We start from the raw sequence: 17,105 nt of genomic DNA, 5'->3' as shown, positions 1-17,105 counted from the left end.
AACATACAAAGTCACTGAAGTAAAGGCAACTTTTTCTGCAGTCCTTTTAGTTTTAAGATGTATCAAACTCTGACCAAGCTTTGGAAACTTTATAGCAGAAGTAGTGATTTGAATCCATTACAATACATTTGGTATTTTTTAAAGACATAGTGCTGGGTCCCTAAAGAAAAATTTTTCTTAAGCAGATTTCCACTTCAGAACAACACAGTGTAATTTTGATTATTTGTAGAAAAATACTGATTTTTCTCAGTATTTCCATGAGAAGCATTAATCGTTCCCTTGCACTCCGTTGGGTGGTCTGAAACAGCACCAAGTCAAGTAATCCCGNTTATCCTTTTCTCATCATATTAGAAGAAATAGAAAAGGGAAAAATCAGAGGATTTGAGTGCTCTTCATCTTTTCTTCAGTGTTCTTCATTTTTTCTTCCTTATAACAAGTGGGTTTTTTAGGGGCGCTTGGGTGGCTCAGTTGTTAAAGCATCCAACTTTGGCTCAAGTCATGACCTCGCGGTTTCTGAGTTCAAGCCCTGCATCAGGCTCTGTGCTGACAGCTCAAAGCCTGGAGCCTTCTTCAAATTCTGTGTCTCCCCATCTCTCTGCCCCTCCCATGTTCATATTCTGTCTCTCTCTGTCTCTCAATAATAAATGTTTTTTTTTTTAAGTGGGTTTTTTTTAAGTGTTTATTTGTTTTCAGAGAGAGGGCATTGCACGCTCATGAGTTGGGGAACCAGCAGAGAGAGAGGGAGAGAGAATCTCAAGCAGGCTCTGAGCTGTCAGTGCAGAGCCTGACAACACGAAACTTGATCCCACGAACTGAACCATGAGATCATGACCTGAACTGAAACTAGGAGCCAGACACTCAACCCAGCTGAGCCACGCAGGTGTTCCTAAAACACTCAACCCAGCTGAGCCACGCAGGTGTTCCTAAAAAGTGTTTTTAAGAGATACTATTGTAGTTTTCAAAGCTATAGCCACAGACTTTTTTTAATGAATTCAGAAGAGATCTTAATAAAATTGTAATATAAAACTATAAAAAGCAATGAAACATAAAATGTCTAGTCTGATGACTCTTTTTTCTCTAAGATATCTGGATGGATATGTAAAATATATAAGGAAGATCTTCTAAACTCCTTTGTAGTTAATAGTTGAGTCAATATTGGAAATTGCTTTCTTGGTCTGAAATTTTTCCTATCTACAGAGAGACCAGTGAGTCACTCTGTTCTGCTTTGTGTTGTCNCTGTCAGCACAGAGCCCGACGCAGGGCTTGAACCCACGAACCGTGAGATCATGACCTGAGCCGAAGTCGGACACTTAGGACACTTACCCGACTGAGCCCCCCAGGCACCCCCTCCTGCTTTCCTTTCTGATTCAGATTATCTTTCTTACCCTAAGTGGAGGAGAGAATCCAGTTCTTGTTTGAATGGTGTTATTGTGTGCTCGCTTCGGCAGCACATATACTGAATGGTGTTATTGCTTGGGAATAGGCGACCATTTTGATATTCAGAGCCAGTGTGTTTCATGACTGATCTCATGCAGACTTCTTTAATGCTGGAGATTTTCTTGTTAGAGGAATTTTTGAAGAACCTTTCTTAACTACCAAAGTCAAAGGTATGAAAGTCTTAGTGAAGAGGACCCCTGACCTCAGATGTGATTATCAATCTTAGAAAGCTTTTTAAGTAAAAAAGAACAGGTAACTTTTGCTGTGTGGCTAAAGGAAGGACCTGGACACTGTCAACTATCTTGAATTTAAGGGAAAATCATTGTATTGTCAAGACATTTAGTGACTTTTCTTCCTGCCCTTCAAATGCCTTGGTTCTGTACCTCTTGCACCTGATTTCTAGCAGCATTGAAAGAAGGAAATACTGCCAGTCTCTTGCTTATCTTGTTTTTCTTCTGTTGTATTTTCTGGTGAACTTCTCCCTTTCCCCTATATATGTAAATAAAAGGTTTAGGGGCACCTGGGTGGCTCAGTCAGTTAAGCGTCCCAACTTGGGCTCAGGTTATGATCTCACAGCTCGGCTCATGAGTTGGAACCCCATGTGAGTAAGAACCCCATGTTGGGCTCTGTGCTGACAGCTCAGAGCCTGCTTGGGATTCTGTGTCTCCCTCTCTCTGCCCCTCCCCTGCTCACACTGTCTGTCCTTCAAAAATAAATACATCTTTTTAAAAATGTTTAAAAAAGAAAAAGCTTTATAAGGTGACCACCTAAATGGAGATCTAGAAGATTACCTCCACCCAGAAGCCTTTTTCATGCTCCCTTCTAGCCTTTATCATTCCTTCCCCACCCCCAAAGGTAACCACTATTCTGACTTTGACTGCTAGTATTGTTCTACTCTGGGGTTGAGACTGTTGGTGGTAATAGCCATGGACCTCCTTGAGGTTAAAATCCTTTTGGTAGTGTTAAGTGTAATGGTTTTCAGCTGGGAGTATTTAGCTGCCCAGGGCACATTTATTTGGCTGTGTATGGGGACATTTTTGGTCCTCAAAACTGGTGGTGCTTGCTACTGACATCTGGTATGTAGAGGCTGGAAGTCCTGAGTATCCCACAGTGCACAGGACAGCTTCCCACAACAAAGGATTATCTGGCCCAAAGTGTCCATAGGACTGAAGTTGAGAAACCTTGTTCTAAGAGCTAGAGCCTCCTGAAGTTATTGTGGCCGTGAGTGATACATTAGGTTGTTGAAAATCTATTTTGCTTTTGAAACTTTTGTCATTAATCAAAAATCTTTATAGGAGAAAAAATATTTATTGACAGGGAACTCTTGAGGGTAAACTCTTTTTATTATTATTATTATTTTTTATTTCTGAGAGAGAGAGACAGAGACAGCGTAAGCAGGGGAGGGAAAGAGAGAGGGAGGCACAGAATCTGAATCAGGCTCCAGGCTCTGAGCTGTCAGCACAGAGCCCAACGCGGGGCTCAAACCCACAAACTGTGAGATCATGACCTGAGCTGAAGTCGGACACTTAACCCACTGAGCCACCCAGCCGCCCTGAGGGTAAACTTCTTAAGGTAAACATTGACTACCTGATAAGATGATAAACCTCTTTCTTGATATTGTAAGACACCAGATCCTACCAGCGTCCCAGGTCTTTGTCCTGGTATTGAAGAAAATTGGCATCTTTCGTCTCCATGTGCTTGTTAATGCTGATAGGCAGATCTTAGCCAATAGACTTCCAGCAGCACCCGCTACTTCAGACCAGGCAAGTTTTCCCCTTTGGACTGGGTTTAGGTGCAGTTTCATCATACTTAATCCACTACCGTGTGAATATGTTCTTCCCCTCATTTCAGTAAAGATTCTTTGCAAGTATATTGGATGATATACACATCTAATCCTAGGCCAGTTTTGTTGTCTAGGTTCCTATTTTTACATTTTGCTATACAGGAGTGAAGAATGTTCAAAATCCACATTGGAATATTTCATCTGTCAATTTTGATTTTTAACTTCTCAACCATTTACAAGTTAGTTGCCTAAGCAGATATGTATTAGTAATCCTGTATAGTATTACACTTTGGGTGAGTAATGCTTTTTTGACCCTGAAAGACCCTTTAACTTATCAGTATATTTGGCATTTGGTCAACAAAATAGTTCTTCTAGATGTCTGATCTTTAGCCTTTAGCTAATTTTCATTAGCGTTCTGTTATTCTAATAGTCTTGTTACCTGTCTTCCTAATGAGTTTTATAGGTGGCTTATGCTCCGTCTGGATGGGCCTGGGAACTCTGTCTCTTTCTTTCATTGTGCATTTATGTCTTTTAGAAATTTGTTAAGTTCAATCAGTATGTTTATTTTTAAAGTTTATTTAATTTTTGGACAGGTAGTATATACACATGATGCAGTATTCACAGTTGGAAAAAGGATTTCAATCAAAAAGTATATATCTCCTTCTCTGGAGGTGGAACTTGTCTGTTTCTTGCTATCTTTTGATGACTAAGGTGGACATTATAAACTTAAGACTTTTCTTTCTTTTAACCTTTTTATTCTGAAGAATTTAAGATGTAAACCCAAATAAGGGGTATAGAATAGTTAACTTCTGTATCCCTACCACCAAACTGCAAAAATGTCAACATTTTGCTATTTTAAATTTTGTTTTTAATGTTTATTTTTGAGAGAGAGAGAGAGAGAGCAGGGGGAGGGGGAGAGAGAGAGGGAGACACAGAATCCGAAGCAGGCTCCAGGCTCTGAGCTGTCAGCACAGAGCCCGAGGCAGGGCTTGAACTCTCAAACTGCAGGATTATGACCTGAGCTGAAGTTGGACACTTAACCCACTGAGCCACCCACACGCCCCAGCGTTTTGTTATTCTTTACAGTTAATTTCAGTGTTGAAAATGTAAAGGAAATATTTTGAAGATATGTAAAATTTAATAAAATGAAGGTTTATCTTAAAACTTATTTACTTTAAGTAACTTCTACACCCAGCATGGGGCTTGAACTCATGACCCTGAGGTCAAGAGTCACATGCTCTACTAACTGAGCCAGCCAGGTGCCCCATGAAAATTTATTTTAAATTTGATAGTCATACATATACCACTTTTGTCTTTCCTAATCTTTANGGGCTTGAACTCTCAAACTGCAGGATTATGACCTGAGCTGAAGTTGGACACTTAACCCACTGAGCCACCCACACGCCCCAGCGTTTTGTTATTCTTTACAGTTAATTTCAGTGTTGAAAATGTAAAGGAAATATTTTGAAGATATGTAAAATTTAATAAAATGAAGGTTTATCTTAAAACTTATTTACTTTAAGTAACTTCTACACCCAGCATGGGGCTTGAACTCATGACCCTGAGGTCAAGAGTCACATGCTCTACTAACTGAGCCAGCCAGGTGCCCCATGAAAATTTATTTTAAATTTGATAGTCATACATATACCACTTTTGTCTTTCCTAATCTTTACTTTTTTTTTTTTTTAATATTTTTATTTATTTCTAGGCGAGAGAGAGAGAGACAGCGTGAGCAGGGAAGGGTCAGAGAGAGAGGGAGACACAGACTCCGAAACAGGCTCCAGGCTCCAGGCTCCGAGCTGGCAGTCAGCACAGAGCCCGACGCGGGGCCCGAACCCACGAACTGCGAGATCATGACCTAAGCGAAAGTCGGACGCTTAACCGACTAAGCCACCCAGGCGCCCCATCCTAATCTTTCCTTTTATATTGGCCTCCATTTTTCTCATTGGTGTAATATGAAGAGATCATTGTTTGGTCCTCCTGAAATTCTGGGAACTCCTGCCTCGTGAGTCTACCGAGATTATCATAGAAATCTAAGTGAGGTGCCTTCTGAGCTGCCCAGTCAGGGCAGTAGGATGGAGAGACTCTTCATCTCTAATCATCAGTAGTTAGTTAGATCATGTTCTAGTATAGCCTGTTGGTTTTAGGGAATCCAGGGTGGTAATTATTGAAAAGTAGAGGGTAGACTTAAAGGTTTATACGAGTTATTGACTGTGTAGCTGTAATAATTTTCTTATCTTGGTTTCTCTTTTTTCTTCCTGTTTGGAGACTCTTAAAGTCAGAGATTGAGTGGAACATCAGTTTTTAGAAGGTAGGTGGTTTTTGGTTTTGTTTTGTTTTGGCGTTGTTTGTGACTTCAGAGAATGATAAAGATAAGAGGGGTATTCTTAACAAAACTGAAAGGTGAGAAGCTTAATGGAGAGTAAAATATCTGAAGCACTAAGTGAAGCTGTTCCTAGTCAGGGAGCCTCTACCCTTGGGAAGGTAGACAGGGGGAGACAACTGGTATTTAGTAACAGAAAAAAAGCCAAGTCAAAAAGTAGAATCTAAGTGCTTGGAAAATCTGTGGTAAAACATCATTATTAAGACTATTAAATCATAGTTTTTCTCTGTTTTCTTTGTGACACTTAGTTGATGACGGGTGTCAGCACATTGAGGTGTTTAGGTTGAGTTTTTCATTGTCAGATAAATTCATTTATTCTAATAGTTTTTTGGTAAAGTCTTTATAGAGTTTTCTATATTTAGTATCATGTCATCTTGAAATAGTGAAAGTTTTACTTCTTCCTCTTTTTATTAAAATGTTTTTTAATGTTTATTCTTGAGAGAGCAACAAAGCACAAGCAGGGGAGGGGCAGAGAGAGAGGGAGACACAGAATCTGAAGCAGGCTCCAGGCTCTGAGTTGTCAGCACAGAGCCCTAGGTGGGGCTTGAACCCATGAACCACAAGATCATGACCGGAGCGAAAGTCAGACACTTAACCGACTGAGCCACCCAGGCGCCCCACTTATTCCTTTTTAATTTCGTTGTCTTTTATTTATTTTTCTTGCCTAATTGCTGTGGCTGGAACTTCCAGTACTATGTTGAATAAAAGTGATTAGAATGGGTATCTTTGTCTTGTTCCTCTTTGAGAAAAAGCTTTTAGCTTTTCACTACTGAACATGATGTTAGCTGTGGGTTTGTCATACATGGCCCTTAATGTATTGAAGTGTGTTCCTTCTAAACCTGCTTTGTTGAAAAAAAATTTCTTTAAGATTTTGTTTTTGGGGAGCCTGGGTGTCTCAGTCTGTTAAGTGTCCGACTCTTGATTTCAGCTCAAGTCATGATCATTTTGTGAGTTAAAGTTTGTGAGATTAAGCCCCACATTGGGCTCTGCACTTGCAGCCCAAAGGTTGAGTGGGATTCTCTCTCTCTCTCTCTCTGCCTGCCCCTGTCCCACTTGCTCACTCATTCACTCTCTCAAAATAAATGTATAAACATTAAAATATATATATTTCATTTTTAGGTCATCTCTACACCCAATGTGGGACTCGAACTCAACAACCCTAGGGTCAAGAGTCACATGCTCTAGTGACTGAGCCAAGCAGGCACCCCTGAGATTTTTTTAATCATAAATGGTGTTGAATTTTGTCAAATGTTTTTTCTGCATCTTTTGAGACAATCCTTTTTTAAAAATTTTTTAATGTTTATTCATTCTTTGAGAGACAGAGTGTGAGCGGGGGAGGGGCAGAGAGAGGGAGACACAGAATCCAAAGCAGGCTCCAGGCTCTGAGCTGTCAGCACAGAGCCCGACCGGGGCTCAGACTCATGAACTGTGAGATCATGATCTGAGTCGAAGTCAGCCACTTAACCTACTGAGCCACCCAGGTGCCCCAAGATAATCATTATTTTTATTCTTCATTTTATTAATGTGGTGTGTCATGATTTATTTATGAATGTTGAACCATCCTTGGGTCTCGAAAGTAAATCCTATTTGATCATGTATGAACCTTTTTTTTTTTAAGTTTACTTATTTTGAGCAAGAGCATGAGTGGGGGAGGGGCAGAGAGAGAGGGAGACAGAGAATCCCAAGCAGGCTCTGCTGTTAGCACAGTGCCTGACACGGGACTCGAACGTACGAAACTGTGAGATCATGACCTGAGCTGAAACCAAAGTATGGATGCTCAACCGACTGAGCCACCCAGGTGCTCCTGAACCTTTTTAATGTATTGTTGAATATGATTTGCTAATATTTTGTTGAGAATTTTTGCATCTATATTCATTAGGGATATTGGACTATAATTTTTGTGTATGTGGTATCTTTGTCTGATTTTTGTATTATGTTAGTGCTGGCCTCATAAAAATGAGTTTGGAAGTGTTCCTTCCTCTTCAGTCTTTTGGAGTAATTTGAAAAAGGTAGATGCTAGATGCTAAATCTTTTTTTTTTTTTTTACCAATAGTTTATTGTCAAATTGGTTTCCATATAACACCCAGTGCTCATCCCCACAAGTGCCCTTCTCCATGCCTATCTCCCCTCTCCCCCCCACATCCATCAGTCCTCAGTTTGTTTCTCAGCATTCAAGAGTCTCTCACGGTTTGCCTCTCTCCCTTTCCCCCACCATTTCCCCCCTTCTTCTCCCCCATGGTCCTCAGTTAAGTTCCTCCTAATCCTCCTATACGTGCAAACACGTGATATTTGTCCTTCTCTGCCTGACTTATTTCGCTAGATGCTAAATCTTTTTTAATGTTTGGTAGACTTCACCTATGAAGCCATTGTGTCCTGGAATTTTGTTTTTTGGGAGTTTTTAAATTACTGATTCAGTTTTTGTTTTTTGGGGGTTTTTTTGAGAGAGAGAGAGAGAGAGAGACAGCGTGAGCAGGGGAGTGTCTGAGAGGGAGGGAGTCACAGAATCCGAAGACAGGCTCCAGGCTCTGAGCTGACTGTCAGCACAGAGCCCAGCGTGGGGCTCAAACTCACGAACCACGAGATCATGACCTGAGCCGAAGTCAGACGCTTAACCAACTGAGCCACCCAGGCGCCCCTGATTCAGTTTCATTACTTGTAATTGATCTACTCAGATTTTCTATTTCTTTGTGCTTCAATCTTGGAAAGTTGTGTGTTTCTAGGGATTTATCCATTTCTTCTAGATTGTCCAGTTTGCTGGCATATAATTGTTGTAGTGGTCTCTTATGATCCTTTCTGTGATGTCACCTGTACCTTCTTTTTCATTTCTGATTTTATTTATTTCCACCCTTTTTCTTAATGAGTCAGTCTGGAGGTTTATCAATTTCATTTATCTTTTCAAAGAAGCAGAATTTTATTGTTTGAATAGGTATGAACATTGGGGCTTGCCTGAAAAGAACTTGCCCCTGCAGAGATACAGGTAAGGTACAGATAGGAGAGAATGAAAATAATCAGTCAGCAGTCAAGTATTAAGAAATGAGATGTTGTCAAGCCTGATTACTGAGAATCAGTAGCATGCTACTGATACAAGGATGAGAATAATAAGTTAGGGATTCAAGACTATCCTAGTTAGGTATCTTGTGGGCCCTTGTTAGAGTTGCTTTGTTTTTTTGGCAGAAAAGAGTTATAGTTTTGTAGATGTTAAGTACTAATTTAATGTTCTAGATGATTTTCATGCTTCTGTTTCCTAGGGGTAGGCAGAGGAATTCCCTAGTGCTGATGGGAAAGTAAACCACCCTTAGAGAAAAGAGTGGTTTAGAAACATCTTATGCCACATAAGAGATGAAATGCTCAATGTAATTTACTTCCTGTATTTCTTTATGGTGATTAAATCATTGAGAGTAGGGTATGACAGTAGTTTTTTATGTTTATTTGCAATATGTGAGTCAGTAGAGGTTTTTATGACCTCTATAGCAATCTTACTTCCTGTAAACCCAGGAGTGAGCTCGTTAAGGAGTACTACTTTGAGAAAACCAGTGCTTCCTAATTCAGATGCTGTCTCGGGACATGGAGTCTTGTTCTCTCGTCCTCTCCTGCCTGTGTAAGACCCACTCTGTGTTCTACTCGATAAAGTAGTAGCCTTAGTTTTTCAAATTTTAACAAATACGTTGTCTCAGTTAATGGTGGACTTCAGTATCAATCACTTCTTATTTTATAACTCCCAAGTAATTGAACACTGACTTTTTTCCCCCTTTAAATAGAAATTATTCTGTTTTAGCTAATGAGTACAAATCTTTTTTTTTTTCTAGAAACTAAAATCAATACATTATTTTGGTGGGGTGCCTGGGTGGCTCAGTTAGTCAGGCGTCCAACTCGGCTCAGGTCGTGATCTCACGGTTCGTGGGTTTGGGCCCCGTGTCAGCTCTGTGCTGACAGGCAGCTCAGAGCCTGGAGCTTGTTTCAGATTCTGTGTCTCCCTCTCTCTCTGACCCTCCCCTGCTCACGCTGTCTCTCTCTCTCCGAAATAAATAAAACATTTTTAAAAAATAAATAAAACATTAAAATTTTTTTTTTAAAAATTAAAGAAATAAAACCAATACATTATTTTGGATGTCATTCCTAATTTCTGTATTAGGCATTGGGAAAGCAAAATTGTTTTGTTTTGTTTTATTTTTTTAATTTTTTTTGTTTATTTCTGAGAGACAGAGACCCTGCAAAATGGTTTTTGTTGTTGGCTTTTGGTTTTGGGGGCTTTTTTGTAGTAGTACTGCTTGATTGTATTGTGTACCACTTGTATGTAATGTGGAAAGGAACTTCCATCTCCTAAGAATTAACTTCTCCTTTTGACTAAGCTTTTCTACATTTAATTTAAAAAGTGAATCTTATCGATCATATGAGTGGGGTTCTGGCTGTTCTGTAGTCTGATTTGTTGTTGTAATAGTAATTTTGAAATACCATGATCTGATTTATCCAAATAGAAGATACCCACCGAAAACAGACTTATAGGGAGTTTGCAGGAGAGGACTAACAGCTAGGTAAACGGTGGCTTACTTTTCTTGGCGACGAATAAATAGCTTGTCCATTTTATACAAAATTTAAAGTTGATTTTTTATAAAATAAATTTTATTTTCAGCCTTAACAGTGGTTCTGATTTTGATCCTTTTGTTCCCTGAGCCCAAGGGTTTAGGTTAAAATGGGCACATAAAAATTTAGCACATTATTTATAAAATTTGTGAAGAGCAAGGATGGTGACTGTATAGTTTTTGCAAATTCGTTCCTACTATTGATGAAATGTGGGTTTTTTTTAAGTGTTTGTCCAAAGTTCATATTTCTTTTGTAGGAGTACCTTCAAGCTTTTAGTTGTAATTAATTTTAAGTCTTGTTTCCTGAATTCATATAATCATGCAACTTTCCTCATCATGGTTACCCTTTATGAACCGACCTTCCTGTTTATCTGTCAGATGTCTTTTGTACATATCTAGATTATATGTACTTACGGTGTACTTTAAAAAGAAGTCTTGGGTCAGATCTTCTTGTGAGTGGAAATCATACATGGCTTGTTGGGATGAGCCCTGGGTATTATATGTAAGTGATGAATCACTAAATTCTACTTCCGAAATCATTATTACACTATATGTTATAATAACTTGGATGTAAATTTTTAAAAAATCATACATGGCTGTCAAAGAGCTTGTATTTTTTACCTCAGTTGTTTTTGGCTAATATTTTCTTTAATACAGTGGATTAGAGTAGAGATCAGTGAGGCGAGCAGAGTGAACTGGGCTCTTGTGTTTTGGCCAAGAAATTCTCAAGTCATCGTGGTGTAATGGAATGAGTATGGGCTTTGGAGCCAGCATCTACTATTGTTAGCCGAATGAATGACTTCATTCAAATTTCTTAATTTCACCAAGTTAATTTCCATATCTATAAAATAGGAAAAGAACCCTATTTTCTTGCTTTGTTGTGTGGATTAAATAAATATTTAGTGCATTAAAATGCTCAGTGAATGGTAGATCTTTTCTTTTTCTTCATAGCATCACAATTTGGATAACAGTTACCAAGAAATATTTTAATTTTTTTTACATTTATTTATTATTGAGAGACAGAGAGAGACTAAGCACAGATGGGGGAGGGGCAGAGAGAGAGGGAAATACAGAATCCGAAGCAGACTCCAAGCTCTGAGCAAGCTGTCAGCACAGGGCACGACACGGGGCTAGAACTCACGACCTATGAGATCATGACCTGAGCTGAAGTCGGATGCCCAACCAACTGAGCCACTCAGGTGCCCCACCAAGAAATATTTTAAAATTTACCATTTTCAGCTCACACAGTAAACAGCTTGGTTTTTGATGATTATGATTCAGCTGAAAAGATCAAGGGTGTTTGCTGCCACATAGTTCTTAATTTTGCAGGATCTTGAAGAAAAATACCTGTTGGTGTGAGAGCATCTCTGGTACCTATAGACTACTGGTCAGTTTAGTATACAGAGGAGATAAAGTGGTAAACATACTATATGTACTGCTTTAGCCTGTGTAACGCTGGAGAATTAAACTCTCAACATTAATGGTTAATCACTACCAACTGCTTAGTTGTATCTAAGCCTTTCATATGATCTCAAAGACGGGTGAAAATTGACCAGTGTTAAAATGCAGTTAAATGTATTCGGTGGACTTAAATGAGCATGATCTCTGAATGATGGTTGAAAAATACAGTCTTCCTGCCACGCTTAAATATGGAACCTGGTGAGCTTCAGTGTGAAGTTCATAGTTTGTCTCTTGTGGAAATATATTGAATAAATGGAAAATGAATTATTTTCTTGGCCCCGTTTATCACAGACATGATGATTTCCCTTATCTCCTAAAATAACAGCGGTACCTAGATCTGGAGACCTCTGATGGGCTTCTGTTAAGTACAGCTTACTGTGACTGAGATATTACAACATCATCTATTTGAAGCTTAGCTTGGTGAAGATGTAGGGTTTTCCTTCGTAGTTTGTAAATTATTGAATGCCTTTTGCCAGTGGCCAACACAGCCTGTTTCAGATTTAGTTCAGTATTTGTTTTCTGAAAACTGAAATTAACGTTAGATTGCTCAGGAAAATTTCTTACAAACTGAAATCTTTGGATAGGTCATAGATTATTTTTCTCTGTATTTTCTAGATTCTAGAAGCTCTAATATTTGGAAAATAAGAGTTCTGTGAGAGATTCTGATGGAGTCAGTATGATTATGATTTGAGTTTCAGAGGCCCAAATCAGGCAGGTGTTTGGTGTGGTTTATTGATGGGAGAGAGCAACTGAAAAGTAAGGACACCCCGCCTTGTACACCTAGTTCCTGTGTATAAAGAACTTACTTCCGTTAAATAAAGACCCTAGCGTAAGGGTCCTCTAGCTAGTATGTGTCCAAAACAATTACTATTGTTGCCCTCCTTTTTGGTTTGCGTAGATTTCTCCCCTACCACGTTCTGACCCCTTATGAGTACATTTGAGAGATGAAAATTCCTTGTAAAGTGATTGGAGACAGTCACTCTAAAACAGAAAAAAGGAAAATTAATCAGAAGAAAGTTTCAGACATGTCTAGAGTCTTGGTCAGTCCATAGAACAACATAGGTGGTGTGGTGAATGGTACATGGTGGCTGGAAGCTGAAGAGGAAGAGTGTTCTAGGCTGGGACACAGGAAGGTGGAGCGGCACTGCAGCCCTACGATGGCTAGGCCTAAACCATGAAACGTTTTTAAATTGTGGTGAAAGTAACAAGGGCGTAACCCATTTTTGTGGAATGTACACGTACTGTCATGACTACTTTGCTCTGAAACCTTGCTGTGATTTGTGTTAGGTATGGATTCAGCTGCCCTGAGTGGTGTGAATCGATAGACTAAATCAGTGTCTACCTGTGGGACAGCTCCAGGAACAAATCTTTAATGAACACATCTGCTGTCTTACCAATGTCTGTTCTTCAGCACTAGCAATCAGGTTTATTTGTAATTTGGAGCATGTTTTGTTACTGACGCTGTGATTTCCTGTCCTGGATATTGGCTTTGGAAACTAAACAGTTAAAGCATCATGATTTGAGAGGAAACTAGCTCTCATGAATGAAGGCAAAGTTTGGCACTAGGCCAGAATAATGGGGGGGGATAGTTAGGGTGGGGAGACTAACTGACTTTTATACCACAAATGACATTAAAAAAAAATTAAGAGATAATTCCATGTCCTGAGGTTATAAACCGGCTTCAACTGGTTTTTCTCCCCCCCTTCTGCCCCCGCTAGGCATCATGGGTAAAAGTAAGCATCCCCGTTTCTTTTGTTTAATGTAACAGTACGCCATGTGATTGGCAGGGCAGTGCCCGCTTGGAGACCGGGTTTGTGCAGGTCTCTCAGGGGGGCTGGCACGTATGGGGTTGTCCCTGTGCTGTAGAAAAAGCCTCTCTCACGATAGAAAAGCGAAAGGGAACCTTTCCCCACCTCATCCCCCAAAACTCCCCACAAAAACAAAAACCTAAACCCATCTTTTATTCCTTCTTTTCCTCCTTTTTCTGCCCTCCCCCCCACCCCCTGCTTGTCTCCAGCTTTCCTGGCAGCTAGAGGGAGCGGGAAGATGTGTACCTGTAAGTACTTCCGACCGTCTTCCTCCCTCCCTCTTTTCTTTATCTAAAAGCAGAAACTCAGAATTGCTCTGAGTTCATCACAGCCTTTTCCTGACTGTGTGTAGAAGGGGATTTGCTGAGGTTTCTAATGGGATTGAAATAATAAATACTGTTGCTTTGTACAGTTTGTTGTGGAGTAATTGTTTTTCATACAGAGCTCCTTTCGGTTTGGATCCTCAGTCGTCCCCTTCAGTCTTTTGCTGTAATGGTCTCTGTCTTCTAGTTTTCTTTTAGCTGCAGCTATAAGAGAAATGTTATGTTAAGGTTTCCTGTTTCTTTCTTTTTTTAAAAATTTCTTTTGTCTGTAGCAGTGATGGTTCTAGCTCCCCCTTACCCTCACTTACCCCCCCCTTTTCCATGTCAGCTCCAACCCTGCTCTGTGAATGGAGTCAGCCAGCTGACTGAGCTCTGGCATCACGCCAGCGGCTGCAAAGCAGTGAGAATGTGCGCGCGCTCGCGTGTGTAAGTGTGTACAGAACACAAAGGGAGAGGCCTGCAGACTAGGAAATCACGGGCTATTATATAAGGAAGTCTGCGTCATCTCTGCTTACTTGGGCTGATGGACAAGGAAAAGGGGAAGGTTTAGAGCCAGAAAAATACCCGTTTGACGCACACACGCGCGCACGCACACACACACACACACACACACACTTTTTTCCTTGCCTTCTTTAAAAAAAAATTAGGCTTTTTTGTTGTGGCGAAATGAGAGGGAGCTTCTCTGTCCAACTGATGGTGACTGTGTTCCTAGTAGAACCAGTAACTCTTCTGGGAGGTGAAGTGGTCTATTCTTCCTGCCCCCATTTAGAGGTGTGCCTTCTTGGGGAAGAAGGATCCCTAAAAGAGAGATGCTGCCTGGATTTAACAGCTGTAATTTGTTAAGATACCCTTACCCCCTACCCCACCCCCCAAAAACCCCAACTGGTTGGTAATCATTCCACATTGCGAGGTCCCAGGCGTGGGTGGCCATGATGGTGCTCTTAGGAGAAGCAAAAAGCCAGATAATAGAGCAAATATCTGTTAACTGTTCCTTTCAGTACCCCCCCCATTTCCTTTTTTATGTCTTGTTATTCTATTTAGTGTATTGTAAAAATGCAGTGTTCTTCCCTGCCATGTGCTACGGAGTTAGAGTTGTACAAAAGGAAAGTCAGATACCACATGGAAAGAAGAAAAAATTAGAGATCTAAGACTTTGCAAGTGTTGCAGTTTGAAGATTCACTTGAAATGATCGTATGTTTCATTGGTTATTAGGAGCTCAGCATTCATTTAGAAATTATATTTCAATTTAACACCAATTTGCCATGGTGTTTTTTTCCCTCAATTTCTCTTTATGTGCTTCCGAGGTGTGATACATATATGAAGCAGCTCTTGTGTTAGGTGGAAATGTGAAATAAAGTGTATTAATGAGTAAGAGGGACATACTGTTGCAGTTGTTTTCTGGGAGTATATTTTTGTTTCTTGTCTGACCACTCAGAATAAGGGTGCTGATGTGCAGTAACCAAGTAAGGAGTTTGGAATGGGAGGAGCTTTTGAACTACCTTGTCCTCTTAGGTTTGTCAGGTTGCAGTCTAGAGGAAGCTCCTTAATTCAGTCTTTTTGTTATAGCCTATGAATTCGTACTCTTGACACATTTTTACATCCAACAATCTTTGAGTATATGTAGATTTTCCCCTGTGATAGATGAATTTTGGTGCAAGTGTTAAGAGGTGCATACGAGCTTTTACTTTTTTATATCTTTTTTTTAATGTTTATTTTTTGAGGGAGAGAACATGAGCAGGGGTGCGGCAGAGAGAAAGAGAGGCAGAGACAGAGGACCCAGAGCAGTCTCTACTCAGAGCAGAGAGCCTGATGCGGGGCTCAGACTCTCCCAACGGTGAGTTCATTGACCTGAGCTGAAGGCAGACGCTTAACCTACTGAGCCACCCAGGCGCCCTGAGGTTATCATTTCTTTAAGTGTGGCCGGATGGGATTTACCAGAGTGGCTGGCCTGTGCTTCTTTCCCAGGCTGCCCCCAGTTATTTTCCTACCCCAAGTAGCTGGAGCCACTCTTCTTCTTTTTTTTTTTTTTTTTTTTTTATGAATGAGTTAAAGGAGATTTTTTCCCCCCAGTCATTTGAATACTAGGAGACAAAGCAGTATCAGTCCAACCTAGCTCAAAGACTAAAGATTCAGAGCTGTGAGATTCCCTGGTTCTTAGAAGTAATAACTAACCTTTTTTAATTGATGCTGTTCTTTAATACTATTTCCTAATGTTTTCCGTGGGAAGTAGCCCTTTTACATGTATGTATGTGTAGCACTATGTTTACCTCTTACATTGGTTTATATTAAATACAGAGAGAAGTGAAGATGTAAAGTTTATTTCACCCCTTACCATCATCTCTGATTTAAGATTCTGTCTATATTATGATGGTTGCTTATTGGACCAATAGGTTTTAAAAAAGATCTTTTGCAGCCTTTTAAAAGCCTAACTTTTCTCCTGGTGCCTGGAAGCAGATTAATAGGGATAATCTTATGATTAGGTAGTTATAATCAGTGAGGCATAAGTTAGCACATTCTATTAATGGGCAGACTTTTTATTTCTTCTCATAGGTCGTAGTTATTGTTTAGAACTGGCTGAAGAGTCGTTTTGAAGGATGCATGGATTCTGTCCTTTGGCCAAATCTGTCTATCACTTGTTTTGAATGATGTCTGGCAGAATTTTCTTTATATGTCACAACTTTTGTGCTGGCTTATTATAATATGTATTAGCATAATTATTATTTTACTCTGACTTATTATGAGGATGGTGAGGGAGGATTGCTTACCCCCTATTCATTAGGTTTTTAGGCAGCACACCCTAACTTGTCATATTTGAGCATAAGGCCTTTATGATCCTTGGTGTACATTAACTGAACACAATGTCACCTAACGCCGAATCACCTAGGTCCTTGTATTCAGTGAAGCTAATGTGGTAGTTAATGTGGTAACTCAGTTAATGTGGTACAGAAGAAATACTGTAAGAGCAAGTAAACAGCAATAGTCTTCGCAGAATAACTGTCTTGCCAGTTTGGATCAAAAAGCAAGAATGGCAGTATGGATAGATACCACATAATATGATGATCAAGAATATGGACCTTGATGGGGCACTTGGGTGGCTTAGTCAGTCGAGCGTCCGACTTCAGCTCAGGTCATGGTCTTGCCTTTCATGGTTTTGAGCCCCGCATCAGGCTCTGTGCTAAGAAACAGCTCAGAGCCTGGAGCCTGCTTCAGATTCTGTGTCTCCCTCTCTCTCTCTTCCTCCCTCCCCTGCTCATGTTCTGTCTCTCTCGGTCTCTCAAAAATAAAGAAATGTTAAAAAAAAAAAAAAAAAAAAAGAAAATGGACCTTGAA

At 40.0% G+C, this 17,105-nt stretch overlaps 1 protein-coding gene across 2 annotated transcripts in view; it reads left to right on the top strand.

Moving 5' to 3' along the window:
- GATAD2B (GATA zinc finger domain containing 2B) overlaps positions 1-17,105 on the top strand; it is an 83,824-nt gene that overhangs the window by 20,571 nt on the left and 46,148 nt on the right. The window contains exon 1 of one of the 2 annotated variants that reach the window (XM_077764107.1): positions 5,516-5,531. The exons of the other annotated variant lie outside the window; for it this stretch is intronic. The gene's annotated coding sequence lies outside the window, so the exon portion shown is untranslated. Of the gene's footprint in view, positions 1-5,515; positions 5,532-17,105 lie in introns of those variants that run through there. 2 annotated transcript variants of the gene reach the window in all.

This window comes from Crocuta crocuta, unplaced genomic scaffold (assembly GCF_008692635.1).
Source record: "Crocuta crocuta isolate KB4526 unplaced genomic scaffold, BGI_CrCroc_1.0 scaffold528, whole genome shotgun sequence".
In the NCBI taxonomy this organism is placed as follows: domain Eukaryota; kingdom Metazoa; phylum Chordata; class Mammalia; order Carnivora; family Hyaenidae; genus Crocuta; species Crocuta crocuta.
Note: the sequence above shows the minus strand (reverse complement) of the source record. Positions and strands in the feature narration are given on the sequence as shown.